The sequence below is a fragment of the Passer domesticus genome, chromosome Z (genome assembly GCF_036417665.1).
Source record: "Passer domesticus isolate bPasDom1 chromosome Z, bPasDom1.hap1, whole genome shotgun sequence".
Lineage (NCBI taxonomy): Eukaryota > Metazoa > Chordata > Aves > Passeriformes > Passeridae > Passer > Passer domesticus.
In genome coordinates this window covers 15,772,157-15,790,990 of record NC_087512.1, presented here as the reverse complement: position 1 = coordinate 15,790,990, position 18,834 = coordinate 15,772,157, and the positions used below count along the sequence as shown (strand labels likewise).

At 37.7% G+C, this 18,834-nt stretch overlaps 1 long non-coding RNA gene across 2 annotated transcripts; it reads right to left on the bottom strand.

The window, feature by feature from the left end:
- Window positions 1-2,250: 2,250 nt before the first annotated feature.
- Window positions 2,251-18,604, bottom strand: LOC135291049 (uncharacterized). Of its 2 annotated transcripts, none has more exons than XR_010353915.1 (3): window positions 18,365-18,604; window positions 7,121-7,214; window positions 2,251-2,928 (listed from the first exon to the last, which is right to left on the bottom strand). It is a non-coding gene; the product is annotated as an uncharacterized LOC135291049 (long non-coding RNA). The 2 variants fall into 2 exon arrangements; XR_010353916.1 differs by lacking the exon at window positions 2,251-2,928 and adding an exon at window positions 3,566-5,214.
- Window positions 18,605-18,834: the final 230 nt, after the last annotated feature.

Below are 18,834 nucleotides of genomic sequence, written 5' to 3'. Positions count from 1 at the left end.
TTTTTAAATGCTCTGTTTGATGCTGTTGTTCAATGTTTAGGATCAGAACATTGTTCCTGGATGTTCATCCCAAATCAAAATACCATGGCATTAAACATTTTCAGCCAAATAGAACATCTAGAGAATGTTCCACATGTTTGGCCAACAGAGAACAGCTTATAACACTATTGCAATTACAACCTCTACAGATGGCCATGTTGTATGGATTACAATGTTGCTTGTTCTGTTGCTGTGGACTCAGTTTGAATTGTCTCTGAAACATTTGAACTATAAATCAATTCTTCTGCCTCTCAAATTAAAACTTAAAAGTATTTAAAAGGGAATTTTGTGCAAAATGGCAAGAGTCAGGGGTCTACGGTAACCTTTCACTTTGTATCAAGGACAAGGGGCTTGCTGATTGAAACAAAGAGGAAGTGGCCTCTTTTATTTCACTTTTTTTTTCTCCTGACCTCATACATCAGAAAGAAAATCTTCATTGGAACAAACTATAATGGAAGGCAGACCATGTTCAACCATGTCTTGTATAGACTTCCAGAGCTGGCAATTGTTCTCATGAACAACTTTTCCATCAGTGGAAAACTGAGCCAAACTCCGAGTCTTAAAGCCAAAATGTTCATGGCTGGAAGAACTGTAAAACATTATAACAAAATGGTTTTCAAACTGAGTGTTGAGCCAGATGACAAGGCAGTGTCATGGCTTGATCAAGCCTTATATAACTGTTTAGGTATGTGGAAATACCAACCATCAGTTATTCTCACTCAAATTTACATCTATCCATGAACTGATCATCAGAATTACTATATTTAGAGAAACTCTTTAGATAAAAATGTCAAGTGATTTTTGAACAATTTTATCTTTTGATCTTGATCTTGTGTTGCAATTACTCCCAGACTTTATTGTGGTTTCCTGCACAGAATTATATCCTTAAGCATACCAGTCCAGCATTTAATACAGATACAGGACAATAAAAACTCAGCAGCAGGAGACAATATGTTTTATATGTGCAGTTAACTTTACACAGCACTGGAAAATTTTGGCAAGTGGCACTTAATTATGTTACCCCTGGATTCTTAAAACGTATCACAAAGAGCACAAAGGCACAAAGCACTTATTTACTGTAGTTGGGTTTAGGAAAGTTTTACATACATACAGTCTTTACACATAAGAATACAATTTCAACATGTTCTAATTTTGCTAATGCAATTATACTTTCTTGATTTTGCTCTTTGTTTACTCTTAAATAATTTCCAATTAATAATTCCATAAAAAGTGGTTTCATTTGAAACATCTGAGAAATTATTTCAGATGTTTAATACCAATATTTTTACCATGTTCACTCTGGGTCTGGCAGGTAGAGGAGGGCAGAGGATTTTCTGCTCCATTGCACAACACCTAGATCTGAAAATAGCATCAGAGATGAAAAGAACCATATAAAACAAAAGGTAGTCTACAGATATATCACCAGCAAGATATTTTAGTTTGTGGTCTCCTAAGACTACAACCTGGCATGAAATTGCTGGGAATGCTGAGTTAGAGGTTGACAGTGAAAAAAAAAAATTGAAGAAATTATCTGACATCAAACCTTCATATTTTCTACCTAGTGATATACTCAGATTCCAATGATTTCTTTTATCTAGGTAATTTTGACCAAACTTGTATGCAGAAACCATATCTCATTTATTCTATGTCTTGATAAAATTTTCTAACAAGAAATTAAGCTGGCTTAGCACAGTCATACTCTAACTTAATGTAACAACAGCAAAACTTACCATCTGACAGTAAATGTCTGATTTAGTAGATTGTGCAAGAATAATTTTATATGTTAATATAAAGATATACCTGAATATATTCAGATATATCTGAAAAATACTCAGGATAATAAACACCATCTGAAAAACATAACTACTACATACACTGTGCAATCCCTCCTGTCTGAAAAAAACAAACAAACAAAAAAAAAAAAAAAAAACCAAAAAAAAAACCAAACCACACCACTAGTTCAGAATCTGATTCAAGGCATTCTGAAGGAAATTCTGAAAATATTTTATGATAAATTTTCAGTTTAAGGTCTAAATGGTAAAAAGGGATAGTTGGGAAATACTTGTTAAAAATGCATATCACCTACAAAAAAATCTCCACAAGGATTTATTTTTTTCATAGACAGTGGACTGACATTTAATTAATTTTTTTTAATTGATTTTATTAGGAAAGTAAATCTGTAATAGGTTAATTCCATGTGAATTCCACCGAACTTGACAATGCTGTTCTTTCAATACTGTGAATGTATCTTAAGAAATACTACTCTTACTTTCACTTAGTGCGACATACAACATAACTTTCCTCCATTAAAGAAAAAATGTTGCTACTCTGGCAGAAGTATTATTGAATTATTATTGGATTCAATTCTGTTAACTTTTGAGTCACACATTTTTCTTACCATGTTTTGACTTTATCAACAACATTCTAGTTTTGACAGCTTGATTTTAAAATACTGAGAATTGTCTCATGACAAAATCTTCAGAAAAACAGCCATTCCTGCCATTTTTTTTTAAATTTTCTTATTACCACCAGGACTGTGCATAGGCACAAAATTGCTGTCACCAATTTGTAAGCACATGTAGAGATGTGGAGTGTGCATGACACAAGGCCATGTCCAAGGATCTACACTCTTTTAAATCCTCCTGTTGAATCCATTCTGACTAGCAAAATAAAAAATTCTGGTATTATTGTTGTGTTTGGATTTTTAATAACATTTACATTTTGTCTCAGTTCTAAAGCAAAGCACAGAGAATCCTTTCAGCAGACCCCTCTCTGACATGAGATTGTTCCACTCACTTCTGCGGCATCTCTGCTGCCTTATACCTGTTTAGGATCTGTTTCCATGCATCTGTGTTGAGCTCTTCTCCAAAATGAAAGCTGCAAAATAAACTAAACAAAAAAGACATGGCAATATGGGAAATTGGTATGTCTCCAAGCATTACTCAGGGAGAAATAGCTGCTGTCTCTGAAAACCTGAAGGTGTTCTCAAAGTTCAAAATTAATTCACAGAGAAGGAAAACAGAAGAGATTTAAAGTCACATAAACCAAACAACTTTTATAATATTTAGATTTGTAATCCAGAAAAAGTACTGATAAATCCTGTCTGACAAGCTTGCACTAAAGAATTGGAAGATAAAGGAATTCTGCCCTGTATCAGCCTGCTTGAAACCTCTCAGTGTGTACCTGCACTCAGAGATCTCTATGGCTCAAAGAAAACTCACCTTTTTGCATTTTCAGTCTCCCTCATGTTAAAAAAAAGACAGTGGGCATTCCCAGTACTCATTAAGTAAATAGTACACACAGTTACAGGTATTTTACAAAGAACTTGCAATTAGGGTGACAGCCCAGAATATTAATGCCTGTTTTCCATTTATTAATTTACTAGACTATGACACATCAAAATAAATTCTTTATTTTGTTTATACTGTCTTAAAAATTAATTACAGTTTGAGAATACAAACACACATTTTTTCAGACAGTTAGGAGTATTGTTACAATGCAACAATTTAATGCAATTTCACACTACTGGAAAAGCAGAATGCAAATGTTGATCCTTACCATATAGATATTAGACGGACTATTATTTGCTCATGACATCTGGAAGACTGTTATCATTCTTTGTATGAATGATACTGCAATCCTGTGGGTTTATCTTACTTTAATTACAATGGACAATGTCAAACCACAAAGATGTAAATCATTAAACTGGACTTTGATCCTTTAACATCATTCTATCTCATTAAGCAGATACACTTGCAGTTTCCAATGCCTTTTCAGAGATAATATATCTTTGTTTTCCATATATTTTACTTAAACAAAAAATGTGCTAGGTAGGAAACTTCTTCCTGAAGTACATTTTCAAACTTGCTTGTTCAGATGTTACAGGTACTGCTATAAATATATGTTTGTCTGATTTGTGTCCAGCCATCTAAATGGCAACCGGGACTACTCTTTATTCAGTGGCATTTTAGGATGGTATAAGTCATCTCCAAATGTAACAATTTGCTGCCATTGATCATCTGGGGTAGTCACTCTGGCTAATATAATAGGTGAGAAAAAGCTCACCCTTATTTTTCAACGGAATGAAATACTTTCAGATGTACCAACAGGCATTCTTTGGACATATGATACTTTGTAGCCATGAAAAAACCCCAGCAAAAACAAACATATAAGACACTAAAATCAAGTGATGTGTACTACCACTACTCTGCAGTTTCTTGCGAAGCAATTCTCAGGAACAATATACACATCCACAAAATTTATGGGTTTTTTGACTGAGCATGACTAAACAGAATGGATAAGGGAAATTATAAAATACCTTTGATATGATTACACTATGGCTATCCCTGTGAAAGTCATTTCTAAGCATATATCTATTCTGAAAACTTAGATCTTGCGCATAAAACTTCTTACATAATGTATCAAGAACTGGAGATCTTGAGAGGAGTTCTCTTCTGTCCATGAAAAGGCACAGAGCATTTGAACAAACTGCACATTTTCAGTGAGTTAAATAGACAGAAACCTTTTAAACCCCTTACAAGATTTGCAGTTAAGACATTTTAAATCTCTATCATCTACTGACATGCAACATCAAGCCCATAATAGGAGGGAGCATTTAACAGGTAGGTAAATTTACATAAGCAAAAGCTAAAGCAGGTCCCTTCAATATTCCATAATAGTTGCTGCTTTTAAAATTTTCTTTTATAATAGCTGTTGCATCTTAAACTACTTAAACCACTATAAAACCTGTATACATTTATACACTATATGTTATATAAATTTTCAATTATTCTTTTCCTGATCTTTATTGTTCAAAGTGAAAAGATACAATATGTGAAACTCTACGAGTACAATAAAATATGTTAACTTTCAAACTACATGTAAGACAAGTTAGTAATGATGTCCAGGTGTGTTCTAATGTGACTTTATCTAGAATAATTTTCTTCAGAGTAGCCAGTATAGGGCTGTGTTTTGTATTTGTGCTGAGAACAGTGTTGAATAAACAGGCACGTTTTAGTCACACAGTGTCAAGGTCTTTTTTGTTTCTCACCCCAATCTGCCAATGAGGAGGCTGGGGGTGCACAAGAAGATGGGAGGAGACACATCCAGTGCCACTGACCTCAGCTGACCACAGGGGTATTCCATCCTACAAGGCATCATGCACAACATGTAAAGCTGGTGGAAGAACAAAGGAGGGAGTGATGGCATTTGCCTTCTCAAGTCATGGTTATTTGTGAGGAATGCTGCTTTCCAGGGGATGGCTGATTACCTGCCCACCCATGGGAAGTGGTGAATGAATTCTTTGTTTTGTTTTGCTTGTGTGCGCAGCTTTTGTTTTCCCTATTAAACTGTCTCTGTCTCATCCCACAATTTTTCTCACTTTTATTCTTCCAGTGCTCTCACCTATTCCCCTGTAGGGGCAGTGAGTGGCTGTACGTGGCTTAGTTGTCAGCTGGAGTTAAATCATGAAGGCTATTAACCCACTTCTGAAGACACTGAAGTCTCTCAGATGTTGGTCTCCAGACTAACATGACATCCAAAAAGTATACCAGCAATCTGCTAATGTGCACCTCTGTTGTGGCATATTATTATATGTCTCAGTGCAGCATCCACATGTTCCAGTTTTTAACCTGCCTGACATTTCTCATTGAATATGTTGTGGCTAAACATGTGCAGAAGCAGTTTTTTTCAAAATTATGCATTTAGTTATTTTAAAATGCTTATTTCTCTGAGTAGCCAAAAGTACCAACCCACAACCACTACAGAGTGGATTGGAAGGGCTTCCAAAATTACATTTAACAAAACAATGCAATGCTTGAGTTAAGAGAAGTGTGGAAGAACATCTGAAAGCAGTAACTCCCTTTTTCTTTCTTTTTTAGTTTTATTCCTATTTATTCATTTACACTTCTGTAATTTCAAAAAGAACCAAACAGGTTTTTCACATGTTATAAGAAGAAATGTGCTGCTGGTTTGAATACCTAAGTGTCAGTCTGGAAAAACATTTTTACAACTACATTATAGTTCTCTGAAAGATATCAAATATCTTATGTCTTATTACTGAGTAGGCAATTACTCAGGTTTTATAGCAGTTCTATTCTGCTTTGCATTGTTGCATTCATGCCTAGAGCTTCTGCACTTTGAGTGTGCAAGAGGGCAAATATATTAAAATGTCATTATTGCTTGAAGAACTCTTCTGATCTGAATCGAAAAGAGTCATTCACTTTGGGGCAATTTCCTTTAGTACTTTTCTCATATTTTAAGGCAGTTTTGTTCAGCATTTTAAGAATGGAATGTTCGATTTGTTTGTCATATTTTTCTTTTGTCATATTCTGTCATGTTTTTCTTTTCTTTTTGTACCTTTTCCATTTTTGATTTAGTCTGCTCCTATTGGAAGGCTCTCCTTCCATTAGGAATCAAAGAGAACGAACTGACAGACAGTAATAACCCCTATACAACCTCTCACTTCCATCCTTATTCTCCTTCTACCTTACTGCTGCTTCATTTCAGGACTTTAATTACAGCCAATTATTATTCTTATTTTTGTTTCTTTACTTTCATGTAAGAAAACAAAACAAAATAAAATAAAACAAAAAAAACACAGAAAAACCAACAAAACACAACAAATTAAAAAAAAAAAACCAAACAAACAAAAAGGACACAACTACACAAACCACACATACACAAAAAACACAAAAAAACCCACACAAACATTTCCTTCCTTTTGGCCTTACTCTCAGTCCTTACCACAATCACATTAAATCTGGACTGCTTGCCTCCTCACCTACTCCCCCTTACAGAGTTTCTTGCACAGCAGTGGGTACACTGTCAGATGCAGGGGCCTCACAGCCACCCCAGTGAAGCTCCAGTCTTATCAGATGAGAACTTTCCTGAACTGCTGTGGATCAAGACTACACCAGACCATTGTGGCAATTGTTTGCCATAAAAAAAGAAAGCATGTGTACCGAGAGAACCCATTACCAGCCTATTCTTTGCTTTAAAAATGAAGTATCTTTTTTCCTCCTTCTACCTAGACATGGTCTGCATATAATCTCCCATCAGAGCTGATCTAAAAGAGACGTACATGAATGAAGATTGGAGTCCATATATTTCTGGCTAGTCCTCATTCCATTGCATCACTCAATTTAGTGTATGTTGGAGTTTCTGCAGGATTTGGCCTGTCCACATAGGAATGGAAGCAAAAAAAAAAAAAGAAAAAAAAAAAAGAAAAAAAAAAACTTAGTTGATTTTTGTGCAATAAAAAAGCATTGTAACAATAAACTTCTGTATTTGAAGTTGCACTTAATTTGCCTCAAAAATGAAGAAGCAAAAACTATAGAAATAGAAAAGTCTCTTACTTGTAGAATTAAAAATTCTTGGTTCATTGTTATATATAAGGCACTAAAATACTTCAATATAATTCTGATCTATTAGAATTACAAAATCTCTCTTTCATCTTAAAAATTAGGTCAATACTAAAAGGCAGGCATGATTCTGCCATTGAATATTGTTCAAACCAGACAAAATGTAACTCTAAATCAGATTACAACATGCACTGATAAACATCCTAATAAATTTCCTGAAATGGCACAGCTTAAAAGAGAAAAATATTCAGAAAATGGTAGAAAATAAGCGGTGTTTACATCTGTGTATGAAATTATATTTCCATCAAGTATTTATGATTTGAGATACAAACCCTGGGGCACAACTCCCAGCTTTCTTATAGAAGCCTTCAGATACAATCTGAAAGTCCTGGTGGAGACTTCTAGTCCATGCCACTGCCAAACTAGGTTTTTCCCTTTATCATTTCTGAATGATGACTTTGGCATAACTTTTAAGACATTGAGTAATGAAGATCCCACAGTAATCTCAAAAAAAAAAAAAATCTGGTCTAGAATTTATCCATCTTTATAGACTGCATGATTTCTTTTCTTGTTCACCTTAAATTTCCGCAACCGTTGCACATACACATGAATTTAAGAAAAGAGGGTTTTTTTTGTTAATTTCAATATACTTCATATTTGTAGAGAACAAATTATTTTATTTCTGCATTCTCTTCTAAGTCAGACAAATTAACAATGACCGCTCAATCTTTTCTTATGGAGCATTTCCAGCCTTGGGTGAGCACATATACTGTGATCCATTACCTAAAGCTAACCAGCCATACCACTGAATAATGAGGAACAACTCCATAATAGTGAATACTATTCCATTTTATACTGACTTCAGCAGCTCTTACCAAAGTTTCCATCTAGTCCTATCACAGTTTACAATATACTTGAGGTACTCTGCACAGGATTTATTAAAACTTAAAGCATAGTATTTTCAATGAAAATTCAGTATATCTTTTCATTTTCAAAACATGGTAAACTGTAAAAACATATTTAATACAATGTATGTAGATACATACTCTAGCTCATCACATTAAAATTTTAACATACTTTCATTTTGACTTGCTTCCTCATCTTGTAACATTTCTTTGCCAAATTCAGTTACCATGCATCTCCAGAGACTATATAATAAATTGCGAGGAGAAAAGCTTTATAGTCTTCTATGATGTTGATCCACCAAAAACTGCACAGCAGATGGTCTAAAAAATGTCTACCTGAGACTAAAGCTGCAGAAGCAAAGCAAAGTATAAACCAATAGCTTTTGGAATGGCAAGGCAGATTTTTGCCTAAGTTAAATTGCTGAATAATTCACTGCTGGTCTTACATCACATGGAATCATTTAATCCCTCAGGTTTGGCTAAATTAAAAGCTAAATATCATTAAGTGCCTTTAATGGGTCTTCACTTGCATAGAACTTTTACATTGAAGGAATAAATTTATTTCAGTTTCCTAAGAATCAACACACAATATTTAATGGTTTAGATAATAAGAAATTACTACTTTATATGTGAAAGGATAAGCTTATGATTTCCATGACTCTTTGTCTTGTACTGGAAACATCACTAGCTTTAATGTCTGATTAAGTAATTTCTTCTATCACTCTGTCTTCTACCTCCCACTGTAGAAGGAATAATAAAAACTAGACCAAGAATGAAAAGAAATTACTTGCAGAAGATTTAAAACATTTAAAAGCCAAAACAGTGGAGCCTGGATGGGAATGGGAAAGGTTATGATGCAAAAAAAAGTAGGTTGCTAACCATTATTGTACCTGAAGACAGGCAGTGTTCAGTACTCCTGGCAAGTCTGAATGTTTCAAATAGCATAACCAAGACCAGTTAGTCCAGTACTTTTTTGTGAAAGGATGGAAGGACTCTTTATTTAAATGTCAATCCACCCAAACATTGTGGTTGTCATGTTCGCTTCTTTTGCAAGGGAATGAGAGGGAGACAATCCTGATATGAAAGTGAATTTAAAACAATGCAGAGAAAATTACACAGAGAACAAGAAAACAAATATAACAAGATGCAAAGCAAAGAAAGAACAAATAAAATTCAGATGGAAAACCAGCAAATGGAAGAAAAACAACTAGTTACAACAATCTGCTTATGTTATCCCTAGAAGTCACTCACACCTTAAAACAAGCCCAAGATTATTTTTACATTAGCTAAAACAATCACACAGTTTTAACAATAAAGTTTTCATGCACCTTCTAATGCATAATGGATGTTTTCAGTGTTTACTGCCTCAGCTGTCTTAAGATACAAACAATACAAGTGTAGCTCTTCCTTTCATTTGCCAGGGCTTTATATATTTGAACTGTGGGTCTGTACAACTGAAGTAATTTTGCAGTTTGATTTGAAAACCTTTTCTTTGTTTTGGCATGTGACCAAGAAGCTGAATTTACATGCTGGTGTAAGGTTGTGCCTGAGCCACCTGCTTCCCTCTGCCATAATCCAAACTGACAAATACCAGAAAACAGTATGTTCACAACTAGAAGTGCTGAATGTGAGCATCTTTTACACATGCCTGAGTCTGAGATGTTCTGACTCCTAGTAGGGTGCCATAATCATGATTGTAACTTACTCTCAGAAAGTAGGTATGTATACATATATGTATATGTACATACACATATAATGTCTCTCAGTATATAACATCTCAAAAGCTATTCGTATTATTCATATTCAGATTGTAGCTTACTTCTCAAACACTTGCAAGATTAGCACTTCAAAAACAAACTTAACGGGATTTACATTTTAATGACCTTAGACCTCAACTGGGATAAGTCAGCATTTCAATGATAAGTCAGTAAGTCAGTTTTGTTGACTTATATTGGCCAAATTTAACTCTAAATATTTGTAAAATATAATACATAGAACTATAGTCTCATAGAATTGTTACAGCTGGAATAGGCCTTTAAGGACCAAATTTAATATTCAACATAGCACCACCATGGTGACACCACTAAACCACGTCCAAAAGTGCCATAAACTTATTTTTTTAACACTTCCAGGGATGATAATTCTACCACTTCTCTGGCAAGCCTGTTCCACAGTTTGACCTTGTTTTCCATAAAAAAATTCCTAATATCTGATATAATCCTCCTCTGGTGCAGCTTGAGGCCTTTTTTTCTTGTCCTGCCACTGGTTGCTTGGGAGGAAAGACTAACTCCCATCTCACTACAGCCTCCCTTCGGGGAGTTTTCTCCCCTGAGCCTCCTTTTCTCAGGCTAAACGACGCTAAGTCTCATAAGTGTTTCTTCTCCCACAGACCCTGCCCCAGCACTCTCTCCAGCTCCTCAGTGTCTCTCTTGCACTGAGGGCCCAGCACTGGACACAGCACTGGAGCTGTGGCCTCAGCAGTGCCCAGTACAGGGGACAATCCCTGCCCTGGCCCTGCTGCCCACACCATGGCTGATCCAGGCCAGGATGCCATTGGCCTTCTTGGCCGCCTGGGCACAGCCTGGCTCATGTTCAGCTGCTGTCACCAGCACCCCCGGGTCCTTTTCTGCTGGGCAATATTTCAGCCACTCCGCCACAGACTGTGGCATTGCCTGTGGTTGTTGTGACTCAAATACAGGATTCAGAACTTTGTTTTGATGAACCTCACATCACTGGCTCATTGACCTAATCTATCCTGATCCCTCTGCAGTGCCTTCCTATTTCATAGGAACATATTTCATCAATGAACCTTACAGTAATCTCTACTGCAAGAAATCTTTCTAATGTAAAAAAAAAAAAAAACAATAAAGTGGCATTGTACTCATGTGTATATGGTATAAATTTTAGATTTAAAAAGAGTATACTGTCAAAAGCCCACAAGTGAATTAACCAATTAAGGTTAATTACCAATTAGGTCTGCAAACAGGGGCAGCTTTGATAGGCCCAAATGTCATGCCATGTGTGTGAGACCATTGTTCAAAAGTTTCTTAGACTCTGGCAAGGTTATTGATGTGAACATTGCCCTGTGGACCCCGTTCCAGTGCTCAGCCACCCTCTGGCTGAAAAACCTTTCCCTTACATGTGACCTAAACCTCCTCTGATGCAGCTTCACACTATTCCCTTGAGTCCTGTCACTGGTCAGATAGATCAGTGCCTGCCCCTCCACTCTCTCCTCATGAGGAAATGCAGTGATGTCTCCCCTCAGTCTCCGCCAGGCTGAACAGATCAAGTGACCTCAGCCACTCCTCATACGACTTCCCTTCCAGGCCCTTCAAAATCTCAGTTTTCCTCTTTTGGATGTTCTCTAATAGTTTATATATTATATTCTAATAATATTTCTTGTATTGTGACACCCAGAGGTGCCCCCAGCATTCAAGGTGAGGCTGCCCCAGTGTAGAGCAGAGCAGGACAATCCCCTCCCTTGCCCGGCTGCCCATGCTGTCCCTGATGCCCCCAGGACACGCTTGGCCCTCCTGGCTGCCAGGGCACTGCTGGCTCATGTTCAACTTGCCATAGACCGGAACCCCAGGGCCCTTTCCATGGTGCTGCTGTTCAGCATTCCCCAGTCTGTCCATACATCCACAGTTGGTGCATACTAGGTGCAGAATCCAGCATTTTCCCTTGTTAAACTTCATATAGCTGGTCGTTAGCCAGTCTTTTATTACTCAGTGAGGTCTCCCTTTCCTTGTCATGAAAGGAAATCAGGTTTGCTAAGCAGGATGTGCCTCTCATGAACCTGTGCTGGCTGTGACCAGTGACTGAATTGTCATTCAATTGTTTTTCAAAACCTTCCAGACCAACCAATCTTCTCCATACTTCGCAAGGTAGTGAAGAGAAATTGACAGGTCTGTAGTTTCCAAGGTCATTGTTCTTGCCTTTCTTGAAAACTGGGACAACATTCACTAGCTTCCAGTCCAGTGGGATCTCTCCAGATTCCCAAGACCATTCAAAATCATTGAGAGAGCTTGGAAACAACATCAGCCAGCACTAGGAAATTTTGAATTAATCCCATCAGGCCCCACTGATTTATAGGGATCCAGCTCAAGCAGCTTGTAGTAAATGACAAAACTGGAAAAAACAAAAACAATAGGAAACTAGATTTCCTTTTATTCTATCACTTTCCACGTGTGATATGAACACAATTTCTAATTTAGACTTGCTAGGTAGCCAGAGGTAATTATCTTGCAAAACTTTTTGCCTCAGTTTTCACACAAAAAAATTAGGCAATAACTCCAAGTTTAATAGAAACTTTTAAGGAGAAAATTCATTCACATGGAACATTCTGATCTTACAAATGGACAGCTGTGTACCTTGCTTGTCATTACAATGGAAGGATGCAAAGGTAATTTTTTTGCAACAGGCTGAAACAGTGATTATCAATAGTACAGTTGTATGTCACAATGACAGATCATTTTCCCCTTATTACCTTTCTTGAAAAAGAGATTACTAAAATGAGTGTCTCTAAAGTAATTCCTATGACTTCTGTCCTAAAAAATTTTTGTAAAATATCCATAATCAGCATAATTTGCTGAGCACAGCAGAGACTCTTAGCAGCTTGAATACTCTCTGAGCCTGCCAAATTAGGTCACCTTACTTGGGTACTCCGGTAAGAAAGATCTGGTCTTACTGAAAAGTTCAGAGAAGGATCACTTTTTTTTTTTTTAAATGCTTTGCATGATTTTGTCTGGAATATCTTGACTAAGTAAGTCAGTATGAATAAAGTTTTGTCTTTCTAACTTGCTAGGCAATTGCCAAAATGTACAACCTATTCTAAGTCAAAATGAAATAGGTAAAAATTGCATGGGTTTAGAGCCATTCATTATTTCGTTGTTTAGGTCACTTCCTCTCCCCACCTTTTATTCTGTACCAGAAGATAAAATGAGCTTTGCAAACTTCAAGACTGCTCCATGTGTCAGAGACTCTACAAAACCAGCAGGAATCTACCCCGTGTCTGTGTCAGCAGCCATGGGATTGGAAAGACAAATGTTGTCATAACCTCCACCCACTGGAATCTGGTTGTTGGTTTAGTTAACACATCCTCTGGCTATTTGAACTGGTCACCCAAGAAGTCAACAGTAAGTCAAGTTGTCATGCATTCCTTATTAGTCATTTCCTCCCGCAGCTGGATCTTCTGCATTCATGTTTACAAATCAGCTGAAATCTTGTTTGTGCTTTGAGGATGAACTGAAGACATTAGAAGAGTATCTGCAACTTTGCAAACTAAGATTTAGGTTCTGCCATACAAGCAAACTCCACCAACTTTCTGTGTGATGGCTGTCTTGCTGCTCCTGAATTGCATGGGTTTTACAGCATCTGGGATTTTTTTTTTGGGGGGTGGGGTGGGGCAGGGGCGTGTGAGTGGTTGTGTGTTTGTTTGTTTGTCTGCGGATTTTTTGGAGGGGAAGGGGGCATAGAGAGAGACACAGACATCACATCCTCTGAACTCTTCTATGTAAGTACCCAGGGAGGAATTTCAGCTATTTTCAAGGAAATGTTTGAATTTTTTTTCACTTAATGTGGTTGCACTGAGCAGCTGTGTTTGTACGCATAAAGAAAGATGCACATATAATTACTTTCTTTTTTTCTTTTTTTTTTTTTTTTTTTTACTTAGTTAAATAGCTAATGCTGAACAATTTTTCCAGCTAACTGGGGCAACATTGAGACCTTGAGTTGACATAACTGCTTACTCTTTCTTATTTTTACAGAACAAAATAGAAATTCCTCTACCTATTTAGGAATGTCTTCACCTTACTGAACACACAACAGGCAGGGTACAGGGTACAAGAAACAGGAAAACGGGCATGATACAAAGGAGAAATCTGGAAAAGTTCTAGTTAAATCCAGGTCCAAAAGTCATTGAGAATGACATTTCTCTTGACTTACTGCATTACCTGGAAAAATTATTCTTTCTCTTCCTTCTAAAGTGTTACCTACCCTCATCCTGCCACACCTGACTTGTGTGTCAGCCTTTCTTAAAACAGTGGAGAGTTAATTTTTCTTTTTTTATTTTCCCTCAAGTATTCTCACTGGAATATTCTATCTGGATATTTACATTAAAGAAAAAAAATTATCTGTATTAAGAATTGCCTGGAGAGAGCATAGAACTGGCTGGAGAAAAGCAGAATACATTGGCATTAAAACAAAAGCAGAAATAAATATGTCTAACAGGCGAATTTTGTTATTTTACCTTGAAAAGCACACTGCTTATACTCCAGTCAAAATAATTTTACAGATATGTCCTTTACATATTTAAAATCGTTCTCTCTAATTAACCAATATCTAATCACCATCTTTTTGGAGACATGCTTGTATTCTATGCTTATTTCTTATGACATCCAGCTTCCAACAAATTAATAAATAGAATACATGAGCTGTGGAGGTCAAACATGTCTACTGAGATGGAACAATCAAGACTCATTCCCCCACCCGAACGCCATCATTCAGATTTACCATTAACAGCTACTATAAGCAAAGAGATGCACACAAGCTCCTACCACTGCCCAGTCTCCAAGACAGGACCCAATCACCAACAAATTGAAGATAAGGTTTCTCTAACTATCATTGGGAAATTTCATGGTTTAGCAGAAAAGTGACATCTCAAGATACTACATTATGCTAAAGCTTCAGAAAAGAATTTTCCACAAGACTCTAACACAGTTTTAATTTTATAAGAGAGCCAATTGACTTTTATGGGCCACAGAGATGAAAAGTCATTCCGGCAAGCTGTCTCAAATGATGAAAATTCTTATATAATGTTTAATGGTTTTACTATCAGACCTCTTAAGTATTTTTTAATTAATTAGAAGTTAAATGAAAAATAATCCCATTGCTTTTATTAACAGAATTGCAGCAAAATAGATGCCAGTTTCATTTATGCATATTATGAAATAAGAATGTTTTGCAAAAATGTCCCTTTGCTTTGTTGGGATGAGAACTATTTACTTAGAAGTCCTCTCACAGCAGCCATTTTTTTTAATCCAGATAAAACTTGTCTTGAACCAATCAAATATATATTATGCAGCTATTACACCACTAATATGAAGACAAATTAACTGCTTGACACTGAATGCTTTCTCCTGTGCTTGTTGTCAGCCATTAAATACCACAGCCAAAAAATGTGTCTATTAGCACTAAAAAAATGTTCACTTTGACAATAGAAGGTTGCATTCACACACAGGACTATAAAAATTCAGATTTCTGCTGATGTTTTACAACCCCTGCTGCTGCTTCTGCTGATGTCCTCCAGCAGTTACCTTTCTTGTGGTCCACTGTACTATTGGGCTTATTTCCAAGAACTGATACAAACTAAGTCATGGGATCATCGACTTAGCCAGCAGATGAAAACAAGCAGAAGGAGGAGGGATATATGGACTCCAATCTCTGTTTATGAGAACATCCTTCCTGTCATCAATATCCGCATTCCATTAACGTATGGTTTCAATTCTGCCTTTGCGATGTGGTTCAAGCACAATAGTCAAAGCATATATGTTCCAGTCAAGCACATTTCACTTTATATTAAATCAAGTAAGAAGGGATACCATAACAGTTTCTGTGAAGGCTCTAGCTGTTTAGTAACCTGCTGCTCCTAATCATTTTCAATGGTGCTGCAAAGCTTTTCCATTACGTAAGAGCAAATGCAACCTCTGATAATATATTATGGATAATATCCATGAAAAATAAGAGGTACTCCAAAATGCTTATGGTTTTCATTATTTATCTTGTTGTTTAAAATTTACATTAGTTAAAATACTACTCTGTCAAATACTTGTTTGAAAGAGCACAAAATGAGAAAAGAAACCTGAAAGAGAACAATTAATCATTAATAAATAAAAATATCGATATAATTTCCTTCATTTCCATAGCATGTGCACTGTATCCAGGTTCATGGCCTGTGAATAGCCTTAGGAAAATGTTTGGAATGTGAACTGATACTGCAAAGAAACAGAGGAATCTATTAAAAAGGTATTTGAAGGTATATAAGCTATACTGCGGCTTGAATTGCTGGGGTCAGCTCTAGGATATGCACTAGAGCCCTAGGGTCTATGATACAACTGTGAGTACAGTGTACATGCAAACACCTATATACAACAACCACATAAATCTAGGTGTCGCAATCTGAAAGTTGAATTCCACATTAAAGGTCTTATGAGGCAGCTTTAATTAACCTGGAGATGCATCAAATATATGCCTTTATTTATGTTAGCAAACTGCTGACAATATATAATCCTAGAAATATTTGCATAGCCTGCCAGGAATACTGGAAGGTAAGTTTACTGCTTATATTAATTTTCCAGCATCAAGAAGTCAGATATTTTTGCAGAGCATCGCATCACCACATGCACATATAACTGTCACCAAGCATAAGCTGAATCATATCGAGGGACCAGATCTGCTTAATTTTTTTCCATGTTTTTAGTTTATAACATTCGCACAACCCATGGACAAGGAATTAAAATCACCTTGATTTGCAGCTCTAGTACTTTTTTTAAGAATTAAACATTCTTGACTAATGCGTAAAATTTCAGTAGAAATCAGATCAGAATAAGTATTGTAACAGAATGAGTGATTCCTGAACTTTTACTAAATTTGTAACAATGTATGAATGCATTATACTACCACACACCAGCCTCTACTTTCAGACAACATACATTTCACTGTGAAGAAAGGATTGATATGGTTTCAATAACAGACAATTTCTCTTATGATGATGGGAATTACTGAAGACAAGACAATTTTAATGTTGGGAAAGAATAGTAGCATGCTACCTGTACCAGTGATCAATCTCTAATCTCTGTTATCTTTTCTGAGGCTTCCTATGACTTCTGGAAATTTTTTTTTCTTGCTAGAGGGATATAAAGGAGGATCAGACTATTGGTATTGCAGAAACAGTATTTATAGGATTGCACCTGGATGCTGAAGTGGCATTTTTCTTGCTTACATCAGGTGCTATATCTAACTTAAATCTGCTTGGACAAATCATGTAGTCATAGAATATCTTACATATTTATTAAAATGTTTTCTCTAGTCATTGTGTATGTTAGATCTATTTCTCCTTCTTTAGAAATTAATAGGACCAAAATAAAGTCCTTGGTTTAGTAGAATTACTCCTGATTCACAAAGCTGAATGGCTCCTTAGCCCAGAAGTTAAACTATGTTATTATGGGTGTTGTCCAAATGCCTCTTAAACACTGACGGGCAAGGGCACTGACCATGTCACTAAGAAGCCTGTTCCAAAGTTTGGCTACCCTCTCAGTAAAGAAATACTTTGAAATGTCCAGTCTAAACCTCCTCCAGCACAGCTTTGAATCATTCCCACACATCCTGTCCCTGCATACCAGGGAGAGGTGCTCAGCACCTCCCTGTGCCCTTCCCCTCCTCAGGAAGCTGCAGAGTGGTGAGGTCACCCCTCGGCCTCCTTTTCTCTGAACCAGACAAGCCAAACCCCTCCATTAGTGTCCAGGACATGTTTTCCTGCCCTTCCACCAGCTGTTCCCTCCTCAGGATGCACAGAAGGACCTTCCCATCCCTCCCCAGCTGCAGGGCCCAGCAGGCCCAGGAGAGGCGGCCCCGAGGCCGGGCCCAGCGGGCCCATCCCCTCCCTGGGCTGTGCCGGGCTCGGTGCTCTGGGCTGGGCTCTGTCCTGGGCCCATCCCCTCCCTGGGCTGTGCCGTGCTCGGTGCTCTGGGCTGGGCTCTGTCCTGGGCCCATCCCCTCCCTGGGCTGTGCTGGGCTTGGTGCTCTGGGCTGGGCTCTGTCCTCGGGGCTGCCCGGGCACTGCTCACCCACCCTGAGCCGCCCCTCTCCCACTTCACCCTGTGCCTGGTGTCACTCCTTCCCAGGTGCAGAATCCACCATTTGGACTTGACAAATTTCACTCCATTTGAGATTGCTCAGTGCTCCAATCTATCTACATCCCTCTGCAAAGCCTCTTGTCCCTCAAGGGAATCCACAGCACCTCCCAGTCTGGATCATCAGCAAACCTGCTACTGGTGCACTCACCTGCTGCCTGCAGATGGTGCATAAATACACAGAACAGAACTGGCTCTGGAATGGAGCCCTGAGGAACAACCACTGGTGTGACCAGTCACCAACCAGTTGTTGCCCCATTCACTGCAGCCCTCTGGGCTCAGACCCTCAGCCAGTTCTTCACCCACCACACCATGAACCTGCTCATCCCACAGCTAAAATACTTGTCCAGAAGGATGCTGTGAGGGACACTATTGTTGAGGAATGGACTCAGTGCAGATAACCCTGGGTCCAGCTGCAGTGGAGCTGCAGGCTGAGCTCTGGGTGACACCAGCTCCAGGCAAGAGGCCCCACATTACTAACCTTTCCTTAACAAAGGGCATAGGGACTTGCAGCCAGGGGATCAGCATTCAGAGACACAACAGGAGCTAAGAACCCCAGACTCTTGCAAGCTCATACTTGTAATGATATAAAAGTCCAGGGTTTCCTTTGTTTGAGGTCCC